Source organism: Carcharodon carcharias, chromosome 14 (assembly GCF_017639515.1).
Source record: "Carcharodon carcharias isolate sCarCar2 chromosome 14, sCarCar2.pri, whole genome shotgun sequence".
Taxonomy (NCBI): Eukaryota; Metazoa; Chordata; class Chondrichthyes; order Lamniformes; family Lamnidae; genus Carcharodon; species Carcharodon carcharias.
The window spans coordinates 120055828-120074812 of NC_054480.1; the positions used below are offsets into that span (position 1 = coordinate 120055828).

At 49.3% G+C, this 18985-nt stretch overlaps 1 non-coding gene across 1 annotated transcript; it reads left to right on the forward strand.

Annotated features, from left to right (window-relative positions):
• The first annotated feature begins 4536 nt into the window (after positions 1–4536).
• LOC121287701 lies at positions 4537–4639 on the forward strand. The gene has a single exon (XR_005945233.1). It is a non-coding gene; the product is annotated as a U6 spliceosomal RNA (small nuclear RNA).
• Positions 4640–18985: the final 14346 nt, after the last annotated feature.

Genomic DNA, 18985 nt, shown 5'->3' on the forward strand with positions numbered 1-18985 from the left:
TCAAAGGAACTTCAGGGTGCATAAAGCAAGGAAGTTCTTTCCAGTGCTCAGGTCATAGCAGCAGAAGCCTAACAAAGGGCTTCTTTGGAATGGACAAATTACTAAGAGTCCAACACTGCATCAAGTGTACATGCTCAATTATTCAGTTTCCATTAAGCCAAGCTGTGTCATATAATAATGAAATAACATGTTACTTGGGCTATCAGCAGATAGGATGCGACATCAACCCAAGCATCTTTCACAATGATTTCAGATACCCCAGGGAGCAGCAGTGGCCCTTACACCTTGTGAATTGCTCCTTAGGGTTCCAGCTTGAACCTTGGCTGATTCTCCAGTCACCATGGCGATCAATAGGGCAGAAGAGTGCCACAATGAGGACTATTGTTCATACAGAAATCTTGTTGTCTGAGGGTCAGCAGTGACCACCTACCATGCTTAATTACTTATTGTTTCTATGTGGGCCTTGACAGTGAGTGCAGTGGGCTACTCAGCAGCAGAGAACATCTCAGCTCAACCCAGCTCTGCCTCATCTAACATCCACATCTGTGCTCTTCTAGCAATATTCACTGGGCTGAATTGAGCTACCTTGTACTGACATCCATCTGCCTATGTCAGCTGGAGATCTTGGCACTCGCCCAACTATGTGGGGAGGGGTAGCTCAGGACCTCCCCTACAATTCTGGCTATAACTCCATCTGTCACATGGGCAAGGAGGCCAATCCACCAATTTTATCAAAAATAAAAATCATGTTAGCCTTCAGAGGTCCAGGTCACATGCCTGAACTGCATCCCAATTGTGGATCCCACATCTGTCCTTATGTCAGTTGGTACACAATCAGCTACTTAGCATAGCAGCCTCTAGTGGTCTAGTAGTGCTAAGACCCACTGAAGCTTGAGGAGTTGGAACTCCTGACATAGGAAACCCCGACTGCTGATTCTTCCCTGAATCAAAATTCAATCCCTTACGAGGCAGCCAGGAAATTCCCAGAAGCAGCACAAACTTGGTGCAACCAGGGCAAGAATTTTCTGGCCTTGTTGACGTTGGGCACCATGGTGGGCTGGGGGGTTTGGGGGTGGAACAATATGGACAGAAGGCCAGGAATCAGTTTCATGCCATTGTGAAACCAGTTTGCGATTGTCCGCTCCACCCGTCAAATGGCTGGCCACGTTTCCCACCGCTGAACCTAATTTCAATACTTAAGCATCTAATTATAAGCCCGGTTCACTGGAATCATCTCCCCTACGTAAAATTTACCACCCACGTCAGCATGACTTCAGAACAGTGTGCCTCATGACGGCTTTAAAATGACGCACACATGGCAAGCTGAACTTTGAGGGGAACTTGGAGGTGAGCGCACACAACCTTGTATAGCACTCCTGAGCTTTGCCCATAGAACATCAAGAAAGATGGGGGGGGGAGGGGCACAGGAAAGTCACTTTTTCCCAGCTGGCTTTCAATGCGGTGCTGGGGCAGAGTCTCCAGTGTGGGCTAGGCTCGGGGGTGGGGGGCATTGGGAGGCAAGGCAGCAAAAGACTGAAGGAAGTACACAAGCACATTGTTGGTGGGGGGGTGGGGGGTGAGGCAAGTGGCCACACACTTGGAAAAGCTTGTCAGAAGTGAGCATTCTTCTGCAGCTGAGACCATTCAGCAGCAGATCCACTGACGTGCTTGGAGTCAGGCATCTGAAGCTTTTCTGCCCATTCAAGCAACGTAAAAGCATGAAAGTGCCACCAAATGCTCCAGACCTTTCACCCCTTGGATGCAGACTGCAAATTATTGTGTGTTTTAGGGGGCAGCAGAGCAATTGGCCAACTGGGCAAGTTGCACAATCACCTTGTGAAAGGTAGACATGGAGCAGTCACTGGTAGAGGTGCTCACAGCCCCTTGCAATGTCTTTATTAAGGTTTGGACCAGTATCCATTATGGTTTAAGCTAACAGCCTTACAGTTTGGGTTAGGAGAATGCCTGTGCCTGAGCTGAGAGCACAGCATTCAGCCCAATGGTCAAAGCTGCCGCCAATCGGTCAGGTGGAGTAAGGCCAATGTGAGTGGGGTTTCAGACAATCAATGAGCACACTACACACTGGCCATCTAAGTGGTGGCCAACACTTTCCTGCATGTGTGAAGGGGCCTCCAGACTTAACCAAGAGAGGTTCTTAGTAAACCCATGCTAACCCACGCATCTCTCTTTGATCCTGCAGGAGGAGAACATCAGGATCATGAAGTCTGGTGATTTAGGGGTATGCCTCATGCATTACAGGGAGCAAAGAAGTAAAAGAAGAGAGAGGCAGAGGCGCCTGGCTTGGCAAAGGGAGGTGCATCACCCTCAAGATGAAGGGGCAGGTCCTGCTGCACAGTGAGCCATTGCTTGTAGGCACCTCACTAGATCCAGGGTCTATAGACAGCGCCTGTCATTCCTGCAGTGGATTGACAACCAGTGTCACTGAAGACTGAGCATCTCCAGGGGACTGGTCAGTCACATGTGCCACCTGCTGCAGGATTTGGCACCATGGGGACATGGAGGGCATTCACTGCCAGTGGCTGTGAAAGTGACTGCGGTGCTCAATTGTTATACCAGTGGCTCCTTTCAGGCCTCCACAGGTGACCTGTGAGGTATTTTGCATGCCTCCACTCACAAGTGTGTCCAGGAGGTTAAGGACTGCATCTTCGTGAAGCTACATAACTTCGTGCATTTCGCCCGAGATCAGGAAAGCCAGGAAGCAAAAGCGCTGGGATTTGTGCAGATCTCTGGTTTCCCACAGGTGCAGGGTGCCATCGGCAGCACTCACATGGTTCTTAGATCTCCATGGCAACAAGCAGTCAACTACGTCAACAGCTAGAGTCTCCACTTGCTGAATGTTCAGCTCATGTGTGACCACCACAAACACATCCTACAGGTCTGTGCACAATTCTCAGGGAACGTCCACAACTCCTACATCCTTAGCAGGTCGCAGATCCCTGACATCTTCCAAGGTCCAGAGAGACTGCAGGGTTGGCTCCTCAGGGATGGAAGCTACCCACAGAGGCCGTGGTCGATGACACCCGTGCGGCTGCCTCAAACTGCTGCAGAGCGACTGTATCACACGCCTCATGCCGCGACCCAGAATTTGGTGGAACAAACTATAGGCGTTTTGAAAATGAGGTTCCGGTGCCTCGACAAGTCCGGTGGAGCACTGCAATACAGTCCCCAGAGGGTATCAAGCATTATCGTCACTTGCTGCATGCTCCAGAACCTGGTGCTGTATCAGGGGAGGACCTGGCTGAGGAGGAGATGGAAGAGCTGCATGTCTTCTCCGATGAGGAGGCATTGAAGGGGTTGATGGTGATGAGGTCCTTGAAGGTGAGGTGCCAGCGATGAGGCCATCACACTGGCCAGACGAGGCAGACGCACTCAGGATGCCCTCATAGCCACAAGATTCATGGATTCATGGTGCGATACAGTGAAGACAATCCTGACACCCTCACCTTGCATCTGTGAATGTTTCGCTCCTGTGTGGCTGATGACAGTGCACATATCCTCAGTGCTCAGGCTCATGTCATGGAGATGCAACACAGGCCCTAATAGTCACTAGATTTCAGGAGGATGATGAGGACGTGCAGTGAGGACACTCCATAGATCTATAGATCTTCACATAGCCTCTGTGAATGTCTGGCTCCCATCTGGCTGAGGACAGCTTGCTTGCACAGATCTCTGGTTTCCCACAGGTGCAGGGTGCCATCAGCAGCACTCACATGGCTCTTAGATCTCCATGGCAACAAGCAGTCAACTACGTAAACAGCTAGGGCCTCCACACGCTGAATGTTCAACTGGTATCCGACCACCACAAATACATCCTACAGGCCTGGGCACAATTCCAAGGGAGCGAGCATGACTCCTATATCCTTAGCAGGTCAGGGTCCTTGATTAGGGTCATATCATGGAGACGCAGCTGTGAAACTTTAAATGCACCTGGTCATTTGTCAGCCTTCAGCACCTGACTCCTTCAGGAGAACATTGTCCCGGTCACAGATGCTGAAGAGATGGGGGGCCAGCTCCACCACAAAGGTGCTGAGAGCACACAGAGAGAATGATGGAACTCTGTGATGCCTGCCCACGACATTCTGGCAGCAATGATGAGCAGCATCGAGGTGCAGGCAGCAGTAACGTGTCCAGTGAGTGTGAAGCCAGAGCATCACTTTGCTCTGAAGTTAACACACTGCACAGGGCAGAGGCCCTGGACTGAGACACCTGCCTTTATCCTGTGCTGGAACCAAGGTTTCCCATCTGAGTGACACAAACACTGCTCATCATAATAAGGAGCCATAGGTAGGGAGACATTCTTAGGAGTTAATTTACAATAGTGAACATTAAGTACAAATGGTTGACACCGGTGCCCAGGCTGTGCAACTACGCCTAAATAGCCAAGTGGTTATGGTACTGGGTTTGTAACCTCAAGATCAAGAGTTCAAATCTCACAATGGCAAACTATGAAACAATGTAACTTCATCTGAAACAGATGGAAACGGGTTTGTACTCGAAAGCGTTACATCTTCTTATGTGCTCGCTTCGGCAGCACATATACTAAAATTGGAACAATACAGAGAAGATTATCAAGAGTTCAAATCTCACAATGGCAAACTATGAAACAATGTAACTTCATCTGAAACAGATGGAAACGTGTTTGTACTTGAAAGAGTTACACCTCCCTAACCCTGCAGCTATGTCTTGGTGCTCCCCAGACACCCACAACGGAGGTATAGGCAGCCTGCTGACTGCTACTCCCTGTCTGTGATGACATTGGCAGGTGTTCTCTGGAGGGCCGCTGCCTGCTTTTGGGGTCCTGCTATGTGGCTGTGGCACCCTCTTCAGCCTATGGACCTGGAGCTGCTGAGGCCACAGGAAAAGGGGATTGAGATGAGCCGGACACTCCCAGAGCCAAATGGATGGATGGCCCCGGGGTGTGCACCTGCTGATCCTCCTCCCTATGGGTGCCCAAGGGCCCCTGGCTGACTTCTTGAGGAGAGGGGGAAGCTGGAGTGAGATTGATCTGCTCCACTCCCCTCTCACATTGACACTGTTGGAGGACAACTATGGTGTCAGTGATGGAGCTCAGCCCGCACAGCAGTGCAAGACCGATGTCTTGGACCAAGGTCTCCATTGCGGCTGCCATCTTACCAGTGTTGATCTCAGTGCGTTAGCATGCCGGAACTATCACCTCAGCCTGAAGGTGGATGGACTCCTCCATTGTGCCTTGCAATCTGAAAAGGGCAGAGGATATTCCTTCCTGATGTTTCCGAGCTTGCCTTTGCAGCTCCAGCAACTGAGGTACGACCAAGTCCAGAGGCTCCTCATCTGACTTGGATTCAGCAGGCATCTGGCCTCCAGCAGTCCTCTGAGTGCCAGAAACCTGGAAAGACCTTGCCTTCACCTGCTGCGTGATGTGCTCACCAGATTGTGACCCCGAGGCTACTCTAAAGCTAGATCCCACCGAGGTGTGCGTCACTGCACTGGTGGAGAGTGTGGGTGAGCGCTGTGATGGGTCTCCAATTAGGGTGTCATCAGATTTTACTTTCGAGGGATCTTCCGGGCCTGAGTCAAGGGCCTGGCTCATGGACCCCCTGTGGGTGAGATCATTAGTGCATGGCTGGGGACTGCAGAACAGGGGAGCTGACTCACAGCATGGTTGCCTGATGGAAGTTGCATTGCTGGAGTCCTCACCTGGTTGAGCAGCGCTGACCTCACAGTCAGCACAGGAATGTTCCAGATTGTTGCCAGCCAGCTGGATGACTCCATTTTCAAAGTCTGTGAGGGCCTTGATGTCAGTCATTCCTCCACCAGTCTGCGACCTCTCCCTTTTGTTGTGTGCTTGTCCTGCATGAAGGCAGATAGAGTGTAATCAGGACACTTGCCAGGCCAGATGAGAAGGATGTCTGGCATGTGTGGGTGGTGAGTGATGCCATGGATGGGATGAAAACACGACCCGCAGGGCAGATGAAGGTGTGTGTAATAGAGTGAATGGTGATTCCCCTTGGACTGGCAGTGAGTGAGATCCCTGTGGATATATGATGGGTTTATGAGTGTGAGAATTGAGAGTGATGAGAAGAGTGACTTACATTGGCAGAACAGAGGAGATTATTCATCCTCTTTCAGCAATGAGTGGCTGTCCTCTTTTGCAGGGCATTGGCACTGACCACTGCTGCCACCGCCTCCTATGCTGGATTAGTGACTTGCTTGCTGGTCTTCACCCAGAGCAGGGTCAGAGAACTTCATGGCTACCCTCCACTGCATCCTGTAGGTACCCAACGGAGACATCGTTAAATTTGGGGGCAACATGTTTCCTCCCTTTGGCAGCCATGACTTTCCAGCAGCCTCCAATTCCTTAGAGAGAGCTAACTCTGTGCAGGGGCATCCTTTAAATATGGCGCCCAGAATACTGAAGGCCTGAGGTGACAGTGGGACAGTGGGAATCAGAGGCTGCCCTGCCATTAACCCAGCATGTTTGCCGGGAATGCATTATTAATGAGGCAGGACATGCAGGGAATGGGACGATAAGGCACGAAAACCCACCATTGCGGTTGGCGGGAAAAATATCTTTTTTCCCACCCACTAACACACTTAGTGCAAATCTGGGACGATTCTGCCCCGACTCTTTGCCATTTTCACTGAAGTTCTGCTGAACTCCCACCTTGTGACAGGAGATCAGCAAAATCACTAAGGGCTGAATCTTCCGGTCGGCGTGCGGGGGAGGGCCCGACACACTGACACGCGATGATGTCGGGCATGCATTCCAATGTCATGGCGCGTCATCTCGATCTTTTGTTTGGCAGGCGCATGCCAGAGGCAGCTGCGCACCCACCGAAATGTCAACGGCCTATTAAGGTCATTAAGAAAGTCATTTAGCTAGTTAAGAATGCTGCCCATCCAACTTAAAGGTTGAAGGGCAGGCGGAAAGCCCAAGCGGCCTTTGCATTTTTCAGGAAACCTCATCCAGGATGAGATTTCCTGAAGCTTTTATAAAATTAATAAATGAATTTTCCCACCTTCACAGACATGTCCCAACTCATGTGACACTGTCACATGGAGGGGACCTGTTTAAATCAATTTTAACATAATTTATTAAAATGTTTCATTCTCTGTTCAATCTCCCCGAGGCAGCTCCATGCCTCAGGGAGATGGTTGCGCAGGCCCCCACTCTCCCGCCTCCCCGCCCCCCGCTAAGCGCTACCGGCCACGCGTTATGCTGGGTGGGTCTTAATTGGCCTGCCTGCGTAAAATGGCGGCGTGCAACCGATCCTGGGCGGTGATCGGCTCCACGCCCGCCTGCACCAGCACCCATTCCCGCCCAGTCTGCCCACCTTAAGTAAAATCCTGGCCCAAGGAATTTTGATCGAGTGTTCTGAGGTTGTTAAAATGGACAACTCAAATCGTAAATCATAACTGTTCTCAGGCAATCAGCAGAGGATACATTGATGTAAACAATTTTGTCTAGTGAGAAATTCTATCAGATGAAAGATAATGAAAGTGATAACTAGTTTCCATTATATGTTATGTGGTTAGCAGTGAGTAATAGCTGTATACAGAATAGAAAGATTCCAGGTGATTGCAGTTGAGGTATAACATTTTCCCAACTGTCCTGATCTGCGATAAGCAAGAAATGGGTAAGAGTTTGTGTCAGAGGTAAGCCTGAAGTGATGCTTGAGCCCAATATACCATATAAATGAAACACGTTTGCATTGACTGCATAAACTCCAAACTGAATGCAGGATTGCAACGTGATGAATTTTGGTGCCATTTTATTTTTTGATTGGACAGGACATGAGGAAAATGGGGAACATAGGAAATAAGAGCTGAAGCAGGCCATTCGGCCCTTCGAGCCTGCTCTGTCATTCAATTCGATCATGGCTGATCTTCTACTCAGTGCCATTTTCTTGCATTATCCCTATATCCTTTGACGTCTTTACTATCTAGAAATCTATTGATCTCTGTCTTGAACATATTCAATGACTGAGCTTCCACAACCCTCTGGGGTAGAGAATGGCAAAGATTTACCACCCTCCGAGTGAAGAAATTCCTCCTCATCTCAGTCCTAATGGCCTTTCCGTTAATATGAGTCTGCACCCCCTGGTTGTAGACCCCCCAGCTGGGAGAAACATCCTTCCTGCATCTACCTTGTTGAGCCCTGTAAGATTTTTTTATGTTTCAATGAGATCACCTCTCGTTCTTCTAAACTCTAGAGAATACAGGCACTGTCTATGGCAAATATATCTTTCCCTAGGTAAGAAGACCAAAACGATACACAATACTCCAGATGCGGTCCCATACTTGCTACAATTGCAACAAGACACCTTTACTCCTGTACTTAAATCCTCAAGTGTTCGCGTTCATGATTCATAAAGAGTGCACAGGCTATAATTTATCCTCCTAGCTCCACCATTACCAAAGGGACTAAAAGTTGTCATTAAACATTCATTCAGTGGATTCTTTTGAAGTGCACTCCTGAAATGGTGTAGCTATCTTTTCTCCTAATTGATGCGATTAGCCTGTTACAATTTTCCAGAATCTTTTATTTATATTCTTTTTCATTTAATCTGTTTGATACAAATTATATCTATAAGAATAGACAAAATAAAAAAAGAAAATTTAGAAGAATGGTTTTTAGATTGTGCTCACTAAGTTTTTCTTTAATACATAACGCTGTTAGAATAAAAATGATCATTTACATCCAGCTTGCCTCATACATGTTAAGAGAAAGTAGAAATTGTATTGAGCTAGTTGATGTCACTCTAATTTGGGCAGTGGCCACACTCAGATCAAACTTTCAGAAACTTCAAAGCTATAACAGTCTCAAGAGCATCTGTGATCTTATCTTCTGTAATGCAACATGTAGTGCTGGGTTTAATGTCTACAGCCTTGCACAATGTTACGACCAGGTGAGAAGGGGTGAAATGACTCCTCTCTATTCAACCTCCTCGGTTGGTCACAACAAAGGTTAAAGTTTCTTTTTCACGAGGATTTTCCAAATCAGAATGTTTCTAACTTGAAGCTGTGAGCAATAAGGAGCCAGTCAAACCAAGGTTTCCTTGAGTCAAAGAAAGAGCAAATTTATTAACCACTAACCCCGAGACAAATAATAAAAACATGACGTCAAGCATTGGGCCATCATGTAGTCATTCAGAAACGTACACGCACCATACACACACACATGCACATATATATATCAGAAATAAGTAGAGTTAAAGTTAAATTAAAAAAAGGTAAAAGAATATACAGCTAAGTGTTCTTTGATTGTCCTTGAGGCAAAGTTTTAAACACTGTGGCCAATTTAGGTTAGCTGGTTTCTTGGATGTGGTCCGATGTAGATGTAGAAGGTGTTGCATTATTATGAGATCTTGGTTCTCTGGTAAGTTTCTGGTAGAGTTGACTTCTTGAACTGAGCGACTCACTTATCCAAAGGAGAGGGGGGAGAGAGCAGTCTTCAACCTGTTTCCTCTGCTGAAGACTTTCTTGACACCATCTGTGTCACTTTCAATCTCACTCAGCCTTTGCTTGAAATATGCACCCAATGTGCATTTCCAAGAAATTTTGGCTGTGTGTGCCTGTGGCAGCCATTGTTTCAATGTGCATTTTTAAGACTCTTTCATAGACAATTTTGATGGGTATTGGATTATAAGAAGTGTCTCACTCTTCAAGCTCCTCTGAGGGTGATTTGTTTGTTTCTCATCATCACCTTGGAATATGGCCTTACATTTTTAAGCAGTTTGCCCCGTCTCAGTTCAAATTGCAAATGTTCCCATCAGTTGAAAGTTGAAAAATCATAGACTCAAAACACCTCCCATCACAGAGAAATGAAATGAGATTCATTCTTTTTTTATTACAAGGGGGAGAATTTTCTCCCCGTTGGGCGGGTAGGTCAGGAGCAGGCACGGAGCCAATCGCCGACCGTATTTGGCTGCACACTGCCATTTTATGTGGGCGGGCCAACTAAGGTCCGCCCAGCATGACACGCACCTGGAAGCGCTCAGTGCTACCTGTGCGGGCAAGGGGATGAGGGAGAGTCGGGGCCTGCACTCTTTCACGCAAGCATGCGACGGAGCGCAGAAATCTCTCTGAGGCAGCTCCATGTATCAGGGAGATTAATTTCATAATGTGAATTTTAAATAAAGAAGCTAAAGAATCATTTACACATGTCCCCTCATGTGACAGCGTCACATGTGCTGGGGCATGTTTTTGAAATATTTGAACAATATTTATTAACGTAATAAACCCTTCCTGAAACCTCATCCCGCACGTGGATGAGGTTTCATGAAAAATGCGAAGGCTGCTTGGGCTCTTCGCCTGCCCACCAACCTTAAGGTAGGACGGGCAACCCTATCAATATCTTTAATTGCTTTATTAATGGCCTTGACAGGCCTTTGACAGTTCAGCAGGTGTGCAGCCACCTCCGATGTGTGCCTGCCGAACTGAAGATCGGAATGACGCGCGGTGACATCGGGACGCACACCCAACGTCACTGCTCATCGGCGTGTGGGGCCCAGCCCGCATGCCAAACAGAAGATTCTGCCCAAGGAATAAAAACACAAACAAAAAAAACATATCCACTTCCATTCACTCTCTTACCCTAAGTCTGAATTATCACATCAACTCTAACTGGGTCTCTAAGTTCTGGACAGGGTGACCGCAATCACATTTGCTTTTCCTGCAAGGCGGGTGATTTTTAGATGATATGGTTAGAGAAACAAACTCCAATGAAATAATCTTGCATTCTGAGTTTTCAATTTCTCCACAAAGGGTTGTGGTCTGTATAGACAGGGGCATCTCTGTATCCATTTTGGACATATATCTCAAAGTGTTTGAGAACCAGCAATAAACCTAGGGTTTCTTTTTCTACTGAGGAATACCGTTTCTGATGTTTGTTCAGTTTTTTGGAGAAGTACCCAATTAGTCTCTCTATTCCTCTATTGTCCTCCTGGAGGACAGCCCCTACCCTGAGGTCACTTTGATCGATGACTATTTTAAATGCTTGGTTAAAGTCTGGAGCTACTAGCACTGGTTCATTTATTAAAATGGTTTTCAGCATGTCGAAAGCTGTCTGACATTTCCCGGTCCATACTGCCTTTGCTTGTTTCTGTAGTCGGTCTGTCAGTGGGGCAGCTACCGTACTGAAGTTTGGGACAAACCTGCGGTAGAACCCACAGATCCCTACCAATCTCATTATTTCCCGGTTTTTTTGTGGGAATGGGAAACTGCACTATTGCTTGTATCTTTGAGGCTCTGGGCAGTACTTGTCCTTGACCCACTATGTGTCCTAGATAGACCTGAGCCTTAACAAACTCGGTCTTTGCGAGATTGACCGTTGGTCAGCTGATTGTCATTTCTGGAAGAGGGCTTGCAGTTGCACGAAGGGAGTTTCCCAGGTGTCGCTGTACACTAGGAGATCATCTAATCACACTACACAATTGAATAAGCCCACCGCTGCCTGGTTTATCAGCCTTTGAAAGGTGGCTGGGAGGGCATTTCTGAGTCCAAATGGCATGACACGGCAGGGGTATGACCCATCCAGAGATACAAAGGTGGAGATTTCCTTTGCATTGGCAGTCAAGGGAACCTGCTGTTATCACTTGAGAAAACCTATCTCTGTAATGTAGGCTATTAGACCATAAGACGTAGGAGCAGAAGTAGGCCATTCGGCCCATCAAGTCTGCTCTGCCATTCAATGAGATCATGGCTGATCTGATAATCCTCAATTTCACTTTCCTGCCTTTTCCCCATAACCCTAGATTCCCTTACTGATTAAAAACCTGTCTATCTCAGCCTTAAATATACTTAACGACCCAGCGACTACAGCCCTCTGTGGTAAAGAATTCCACAGACTGACTACCTTCAGAGAGAAGAAATTCCTGCTCATCTCTGCCTTAAATGGGCGCCCCCTTAATCTGAGATTATGCCCTCTGGTCCTAGACTCTCCCACAAGGGGAAACAACGTCTCAGCATCTACCCTGTCAAGCCCCCTAAGAATCTTAAATGTTTCAATAAAGTTATCTCTCCTTCTTCTAAACTCCAGTGAGTACAGGCTGCATTACCTGCTCTATCTATGCAGTCTTCCAGGCAGGGAATTAGGTAGGAGTCATTGCATTAGCCTTTTGGTAGCTAATGGAGAGCCTTGTGGAGCCATCCAGCTTGAGCATGAGCACAACTGGGGAGCTCCAGCTACATGCAGCTAATCTCCTCCTGAACCTGGGCCAGCTTTTCTGGACTTAGATAGTAGGGATGTTCCCTTATGATAGGGGGCTCTCCCACATCCATATCATGTAGAGCTAAAGCTGCAGATGTATTTAAATGCAAGTGAGTAGTCTTGTCAGGTATCCTCGCTGTTCTGCATTTAGGTGGGTGAATTTGGTGTCCAATTTGCTAGAATTTTTGTGTTTGCTAGCTGGACAGTAGGGCGGGGGGTGGGGGGGAGTCAATGTGGGTTTCACCCACCTCTCCCTCCAATTCAGCCTCACTGTTGCTCTCGTCCTCCAGCTCTGTTGTTATTGGACAGACTGTTGTCCATGTGACAGACCTGCTTGTCCCCTTCTTGGCTATGATATTATCTTATCACGTTGACATGACACAGCCTTTGCTTTTCCTGTGGTCTGCAGTGTCAATTAGATAAGTTATCTCCCCAAGCTTCTTTGCTGCTCTGTACAGGCCACTGTACAGGGCTTTTAGGGGTTCACCCAGTATTGTTAGGAGCACTGGCACACAGTCTCCTGGTTGGGCCCTGACATATTTGTCTGCCTGTTTTTTTCATTGCTGTTTGAAAGATTTTTAAGTGTTCTCAAGCCACATCACAGGCTCTCATGAGTCACTCATGGAACACAGTTACATAGTCTAACATGACTTCCTCCTTCGGTTCTAAAAATCTCTCCTTGGTTAGTTTCAGAGGACCTGTCACCTGGGGCAGAACGTTCTGCCTGTCGGGCGGGCGGAGCAGGAGTGAGCGCAGGTGGGCGCGGACCTGATCACCACCCACGATTGGGTCCTGCCACCATTTTACACAGACCTGCCCAGTGTGAATCGGGGCTCCCGAGGACAGCAGGAGCGGGTGGGCGGCGGCGAGACTGCAATGGCCACCGGGTCCAATGGCGACCCGGCGGCCTGTTTTAAAAAGCTCCTGCAGCCTTTCAAAGGCTGTGAAACATGGCTGGTGGGAGGGCTCTCCAGAGCGCTGCTGGTGAGCAGACCAGGCAGGAGGGTAGGGCAGGGGCCACTGTGCCCCTCGTTTTTCTGACGATTGCCTTGCAGCCCTCCTCAAGGAGGTGGCATCATGACGGGAGGTGCTCGTACCCCGGGACGGGAGGAGGAGGCCTCCCCACATGACTAAACATGCCTGGGAGGAGGTGGTGGAGGTGGTGAGCTCCCACGACATGGTGTGATGCATCTGGATCCAGTGTCGCAAGCGCTTCAACGACCTGTTGCGCTCGGGAAGGGTAAGTACCATGTTGACATTGGTCACTTAACCCAGCAGGTAGGCTTTCCCCCCTGGCATCCCCTCCACACCCCCAAATCTGAGCGTAGTGACTGCCTTGAATCATTGACGGCATGTGTCCATCGCTGGGTGGGCCGGCAGATATTGCCCATGCCCAGGTCACCCTGAGAGGGTGGTAATGAGATGGGTTCTGCACCCGCAGCATGTGGTACATGAGGAGCTGCACCTAGCATAGTGCTCGAACCCGTGGACATGTCAAAGTCAGGGTGCTGACATGCTGGGAGAGGAGCTTCAAGGTAGCATTGGCACTGATCGATCTGGTGCCCTCTGCACTCCATGTGCTTGTGTCTCCTTGCTATGGGAGGTTAGACCATGTGGTGCCAAATGTGATGTAGGCAGCATTTGGCTTAGCAGGAAGAAGGGGGGACAGGCCTAGCATCTTTCTGTGAGTGTTCAGCAGCAGCGGGGTGAGGAGACACTGGAGTCCTGCAAAGTCCCACTCTGGCTGGGGTGGGCCGTGTGCGAAGTCCAGGTACAAGTAGCACTAATCAATGCTCTTCTCTCCTTTTCAGGAGAAGAATGCGCATAATGTCACCGAGCAGGTGAGAACTGGCGGAGGTCCAGCCCAGGTGGCGATTCTCAGCTGCTTCAAGTAGAAGGCCCTAGATCTGGGGAGGCGCCATGCACCCAGGTCCACCGGTGTTGGCGAGGCTGGGGTGCCATTGGCAAGTATGTTTGCCCAGCTGTGAGGTCACCATTGTTCTCCCAACAGCCATGGCAGTGCTGAATGTTCAGTGATTGATGTTTGCAGCATGGTTTGATCATCGCTTATGGAAGGATGAGCGCATAATGATCCGGGGGACAGGGATGCACGATGACATTGTCTCCACGTTAACTGATCCAATGTCCTTGTTCTTCCTTTCAGCATCAGTGGAGCAGGGCTGGGAGGAGGAGCAGCAGAGGTCCCTTTTCATACCTGAGGGCTCTGAAGTCTCTGATTCACCAGTGTCACACCATCACTGCCAGCAGGCACCAGCGCAGATACTAGCACTTCAGTGGGAATTAGAAGATCAGCTAGTGTTACAGGGCACAGCGGTGAGGGCACTTCACAGTCGCTGGAGGAGCTGGCAGAGACAGAGAGTGCCCATGGCACCAGCAGTGGGAGGACGGCAGGGGACCAGGCACATGCTCAGTCGGTGCCTAATGATATGCCTCTGGAGTTGTCCACGACATAGCAAATGCAGGAAATGTGGCCGGGTGTGCAGGAGCATCTGATGGAAATACGTGAGGCAATGCTTGGCTTTGTGTCCGTGGTGGAGGAGCCTACGTGGACAATCGCCAACGTAATGAGCCTCATGTCCGAGCACCATGCGTCCACCATGGAGAGAGCGGCGACTCTCGTGGAGAGGATCCTCCAGGAGACCCATCAGGGCTTCCTGGTGATGTGCTCTGACCAGCAAGCCCTCACATTGGCATTGACCTCAGTTGGTCAGTGCCAGCTTGGGAGATGGTCTGGGTACCAAGTTTCCCAGCTCGGAGCCCATCCATCCATGGTGAGCAGGGAGGTCCGATGCGATCTCATATTGGCACAGCAGCTACCTGTCGTCTCTGCGGGCTCCTCTCAGGGTGGTCTGGATAAGGGTGGCAGGTCCTCTGCCACTCTGCCAGTGATCGTTGCATCCAGTGAAGCTGCGACAATTGGGGAGGTGCCAGCTGTGGAACTGGCAGCTCCCTCCCAGGCGAGGCCAGCACAGGCTCCACGGGCCAGAGGACGACCACCAAGGTCATCGAGGCCAACAGGACAGCAGAGTCAGCAGGCTGACTCAGATGCCAGTCCCAGCAAGGGGGCAGCACCAAGACATAGCACCTGGAAACGTAAACATAAGGCACCTTAGGCACACCATGGGTTTATCACTAGTGTCTTTGTGTTGGCTCACAGTGAGGCCTTTATGAGTTGGTGTGATTTTTAACACCTTTGTCATTTTGTTTTCTTATGTTCCTTTGTTATAATTTTAAATTCAGACATGTGACCATGGCTGAGGGTGCCTCTTTTCTTCTGCAGGTGCATGTTTACCAAAAATGTTATGAGTGATTTGTGGGACATTCAGCTTTATTAACAAGGCCCTTGGTTAATGTTCCTGTCCAGGCAGATTTTGCACTTAGATATTGAGTATGGAGCCTGCAGCCCAAGCTTGTCCTGGGGGTCCATATGAGGTGTGCTAGCTGAAGATTCAATGGATTAAAGCCTCCCAGGTGTCCCTGCCTCCCTGCAGTATGCCCAGGTCAGCATCTACCCACTCAGCATTTCCCTGTGCATGCTCATCCTCGGACTCACTGCTGGACTCATCATGTGCAGCCACAGCCAATACGTCTACATTGTCATAGTCCACTGCGTCCTCCCTTTCCAGCACAAGATTGTGGAGAGCGCAGCATGCAATCACTATCAGCGACACACGATCGGGGAGTACTGGAGAGCGTCCCCTGTGCAGTCCAGGCATCAGAAGCGCATTTTGAGGAGGCGTGGCTCCTATTGTACCGTTGCTCAGCTTCTGTTCTTGGATGGCGGAGAGGTGTCATGAGCCACCTTCTGAGGGAATAGCCCTTGTCACCCATCAGCCAGCCATCAAGCTGGGCTGGAGCACTGAAGAGCCCCGGCACCTGGGAGTGTCTGAGGATGTAGTCATCGTGGGAGTTGCCTGGGTACCTTCCACAGACTTGTAGAATCAGCACCCTGTGATCACATGTTCATGGAGTGGAAGCTCTTCCTGTTGAAGAAGGCACCGAGCTCACCTGCTGGCGCCTTGATGGCCACATATGTACAGTCTATTGGACCCTGGACACGGGGGAAGCCAGCAATGGCCACGAAGCCTCTGGCTCGCAGTGTCTGGCTTGCCTGGTCCCAGTGGAAGTGGATGAAAGTCAATGCCCATCTGAACAGAGCGCCTGTAACCTGCTTGACACAAGTGTGGACAACTGATTGGGAGACATCAGATGGATCACCCACTGACCCCTGGCAGGAGCCAGAGGCAGAGAAGTTGAGGGCAGCTGTTACCTTTACAGCCACTGGCATGGGATGTCCACCCCACAGTTAGCGGAGATCTCAGGCCCTATCGTATGACAGATATAGTTGACTGTCTCCCTTGAGAGACGGAGCCTCCTTCGGCACTGCACCTCAGACATATTGAGGTAGCTGCTTCGCCGCCTGTATACCCTGGCAGCAGGATAGTGGCATCTTCTATGGCCCCTTCCGCCTTGGTCTACCTCTTGGCCCTGCACCCCTTGTGCCTGCGCCTGTCCTCCCAAAGGTGGCTCCCCTGGAGGCTGAATGTGCACTCCTGGCCTCCTCCCCCTTCTAGCCCTCCCTTCCTCCTCAGAGGAGATGCTCCCATTGGGGAGTTCAACTCCCATTCCCAGGCTAAGTGAAGGCCTCCTGAAACCTGAAGGCTCAAAAAAGATTCTTCACTGCAGAGTGCTGACCTGAAGGTTGTGAGTCCAACCAAGCAGCTGGTATGCGTTTTGAAGTATTGCAGATCACACAGGTAAGTATCAGTATCTTTGAAAAATCAATATTTGACAGAACACACTCGTGACCCCACTGAGCCCTCTTATCCCGCCCGTGGATGAGGTTAATACAAATGTGCCCTACCCACCTGCCCGTTGTGCCCATGCGCCAACCTGAAGATCGCACGGGTACTGAAAAATTGCCATCAATTGGTGCCTCAGGGGCCTTAATTGGCCCGTTAATTAATGGTGGGCGCGCATTGGAGATCATCGCGTGCCCGCCCAATGAAATATCACGATGGCACACGGTGATGTTGGGATGCTCGCCCGATGTCACCACACGTCATTTTATGCGTTGGTATGCGGGCCCCACCCCTGCACGCCAATGGGTAAATTTTGCCCTTGGTGCCTGTAAACCGATTCAAACAAAGTATAACCAGTGGACTCACTGGCTGAGTGTCTGGTGGTGAACAGAAGAAAACTTAGTTCTGTATCCCAGTCGTGGGGGTACATGTGGCAGTATGCCTTGATCATTATTTTTAGGGCCCGGTGGTGCCATTCTAGCAGCCCCTGTGACTACAGGCAATACGCTGAGAACTTCAGCTGAGTTATGGTCAGATTGCCCATAACTTCCTGGAACAATCAGGACATGAAATTTGAGCCCTGATCTGGATCTCGGTGGGTAATCCAAATCAGGTAAAGAATTGGGTTAATTCCCTCACCACTATTTTGGCAGATATGGTTCTCAGGGAACCAGCCTCTGAGAAGCGAAAACTCATTGGGCAGAATTTTCCCCCTGACGGGGAGGCGCACCTCCGATTGGCGCCCAACAATCGGGGCACGCCACCATTTTACGTGGGCGGGCTAATTAAGGCCCACTCAGTGTGACGTTTGCAAGGAAGGGCGATGTGCTCCCTGTGCGGGCAGGGGGGCATTTCCCTGAGCCGAGGCTAAATGCTGCCTCAGGGAGATCAGCTACACATTAAAAAATGTTAAAAAAGAAAAAAAAAATTTCCCTGACATGTCCCCTCATGTGACACTGTCACATGAGTTGGGACATGTCCATCACTTTCACTTTCACTTCTATTGAAAATTTATAAACATTCATGAAACTTCATACCACCCATGATTTCATGCTTTCTCCAATGGCCGCCACGGCTCCCAGCCTGCCTGCCAAGGCTGGACAGGCAGGTCCACTAATTACATTAATTACTTTGTCAATGGCCCCAATAGGCCATCGACAGGTCGGCGGGTGCACAGCTGACTCGGCTGAGCCCCCGTGACCTGAAATTTGAAATGAGGCAGGGTGACGTCGGGAGTTCCGTCATTTTACGCATTGATGAGCGGGCCCCACCCCCCGCTCGCCAACCAGAATTCATGGCCATTGTGAATATCCCTGTCCAGGGTCTGTTGAAATCTATGTTGTTTTACTGTTGCCTTAACGGTGGTGTAACTGGGATCCAGATTAATTAGGGGATTTAGGAGTTATTATAGTAGTAATATGTAAACCTTTGTATGTGCTTAAAATCTTTTCTTCTATTTATAAATGTTTAATTTAGTTTCGAATACAAACCCTAAGACTCAGTGGTCTTATTACTACTGAATTCAAGGCATGCGTATCGAAATAAAAATACAAATTGCAAAACACTTGTGGTAGCTGTTTTAAGTTTCCCTCTGGGATTTGAGCAGTTCGGTATTTGCCATCTGCTGTGCCATAACACTGACACAATTGCAGTCCGGGTGCAACCTGTATAAGGGGATGGGCACGTTCCCTCCTTCACAACCCTTCACCAACACTGTGGCACTTATTGCACTCTCTGATGGAAAGGTCATGCCTTTTCCCAGCAGTAGAGTTTGGCTGGCCCCTGTATCCCCCAGTATCACTATAGGCTTATTTGCTCCACTCTGGGGAAATGTGGCCACTCTTCCTTTCGACACAAAACCCTTGTAACTCTCAGGGATTTTTTAAAACTCATCCACACTCACAGAAGCGGATCTACTGGAATTTTCTGCTGCAGTCAGATCCATGACCTG